At 43.4% G+C, this 2,500-nt stretch overlaps 2 protein-coding genes across 7 annotated transcripts in view; one reads left to right on the forward strand and one right to left on the reverse strand.

The window, feature by feature from the left end:
- LOC116692455 (rho-related GTP-binding protein RhoA-C) overlaps window positions 1-2,500 on the reverse strand; it is a 732,216-nt gene that overhangs the window by 510,705 nt on the left and 219,011 nt on the right. The gene's annotated exons all lie outside the window — the stretch shown is intronic.
- Window positions 1-2,500, forward strand: part of nav1a (neuron navigator 1a) — an 86,191-nt gene that overhangs the window by 19,478 nt on the left and 64,213 nt on the right. The gene's annotated exons all lie outside the window — the stretch shown is intronic.

A 2,500-nucleotide genomic window follows, 5' to 3' on the forward strand; every position in this document is an offset into this window, starting at 1 on the left:
CTCTCCTCTCCTCTCCTCTCCTCTTTACACCCAAACTGTTCCTTCCAGCTCTGACTGTAGCTCCAGCATCAACAGTGAATTTTAAATGAGTTCAGTCACTATTGCAGCAGAGAATAATGTCAGTGTGTTTTTCTAAGTGCTTTTCACTTTACGATGGTGAGAGCCCTCACTCTGAACACGTAGGTGGTGAAAATCCCCATGTTTACATCACTGTAGCAGTCTAAATGCTTTGTTTTTATGTGTAAATTTGATTTATGTTGTATGTATCTGTGTGAATGTATGCATGGATGTATACTAGCTGTGTGCTCCCATGAAGCAGCTGAAGTAAGCAGTTCTAGAGGGCTGACATTGTTTTGTTGTTGATTCATTAGCTAGCACTCAAGTGTTTTGTCCTCCTCTCATCTGACCCACTGCCACAGTGAGCTAGATATATATTAACCTATCAAATGCCTACTCCTTCTCTCATTATATTTGTGTCTCACATGTTCTGTCTCTACAACCATGTTGGCATGGGAGCATATTTTTAGTCCATGCATGTTATAATGTTTTACTACCGCAGCCTTAGCATTTCCTGGCTCATGCCAAAATCAGCCATTTGTTAATAAATGCCGTGTGAGTGGGACTAGTGGGGTGTGGGTTTTCAGTCGGTAAATAAAACGGCTGCATATTGAGTCAGGCCCTGGTCACAGTGGGCCACATATTTAGCCTTGCACCACTCGCTCACCCTCCTTCAACCCCTCCCTCCCACCTCCCCTCCAGTTCCATTGATCTCCGGGCCACTGACAGATGGTCACTATCTCCCCCCCCCCACACACACACACGCACACACCCCCACTTCTCCCTTCTGTTACCGGGGGCAACGTAGGGGAGGAAGGAGGAGAATCCGAGGGGCGGGGTGGTGGCATGGGCAGGTAGTTAGCGTGCTGCCATTCACACAAACCTAGACACAGCCCTATGAATACTCACTGTCACACACATTGAGGGCGAATGTAATGCGACACAAGTTTAACTCATGGGGGTGTATTGCAAGAACGATGACTGAGTTTGTGACTAATCTTTAAACCAGGGTCTAAATCTGCACCTAACATCCATTATTCATTCACTCAGACACATAGTCTTTGTTTTTCTCTCTCTATCTATTGCTCATTCTCTTTTCATCCCTCCCTCTCGGCAGGAGCAGATAGAATCAGAGAGTGAAAGAGATGGGGAAGGAATAGTGTAGTGGGTTGTTATATCTGGCTTGATGCTAGGAAATCATTTTCCATCATCAAACCTCTTCGTCTTCTCCGTTCTCTCCTTAATTCCTCTTTCTCTCTTCACCAGCTTGACTCCTGCATAAGTGTGTGTTGATGTACTATACATAGTGTGTGTAGTGTGTATCTCTGTGTGACCTTGTTCCAGTCCTTGTTGTAATGTTACTGGCCACACCTACGCCACACAGCCAGGTAGGGAGGAGGGAACTGAGGATGGAAAAAAACAGACAAGACCGAAAGAAAATAGAGGATATGAATGAGATTTATGGGTGAAAAGTAATAGGGGAAATCTTCACTTACAGAGGAAGATAAATGAGAGATGGAGAAAGACTAAGAGAAAGAGAGAGACACCGGAGTGAAATAATGGTAATAGCCAATGACTTAAATTTCTACCTGGCATCCCAAGTGTTGCTTTGGGTCATTACAGTCTACCACAACCTGCCAGAGGTTTATCATTAAAACCAACCATTGTGTGTGTGTGTGTGTGTGTGTGTGTGTGTGTGTGTGTGTGTGTGTGTGTGTGTGTGTGTGTGTGTGTTAGTTAGAGGGAGGTTAATTGTAACTTGCCCTGTAGCTTGCGGCTGTGGGCTCATCTTTTATCGTATCTGCTTCTCCATTTCCGATGGGACACACAGCTAATTGGTTTAGGCTCTGTGTGCTCTGTCATAGAAAGATAGATTATGAATGTTTGCTGAATCCTTCCCAAGGATCCACTTCCCCATTCCCATTTACAGTCCCACCTTCTCCCCATCTGCTTCCTACATACATGAAAGTGACGTGTCATTGTACGGTATGATAATATATCATGAAAAATCCACCTTAAAGGGACAGTTCAAACCAAATTCTAATACACATATTTTTCCTCCTACCTGTAGCGCTATTTATCAATCTAGTTTTCCAGTTTTAGAGATATTGGCCGTGGAGATCTGCCTTCTCTTGAATATAATGGAACTAGATGGCTTGTGGGGCTCAAAGCACCAAAACAATACAATTGAAAAATTTAATAGCAATGTATCTTTCCAGAAATCACTATGTCGTTACTCAAGATAATCCACAGACCTAGTTGTGAGCAGTTTCATGTAGGAACTATTTTCTTTCTACGTGAAACTGCTCACAATCAGTCCTATATTGAGTGATTGGGTCATGATTTCTGGAAGGAGACATTGCTGTTGAGTTTTAGACTTCAGAGTATGTATTTGGGCACCACAAGCCAAGTGCTATCTAGTTCCATTATAATTGAGAGAAGG

The sequence above is a fragment of the Etheostoma spectabile genome, chromosome 7 (assembly GCF_008692095.1).
Source record: "Etheostoma spectabile isolate EspeVRDwgs_2016 chromosome 7, UIUC_Espe_1.0, whole genome shotgun sequence".
Lineage (NCBI taxonomy): Eukaryota > Metazoa > Chordata > Actinopteri > Perciformes > Percidae > Etheostoma > Etheostoma spectabile.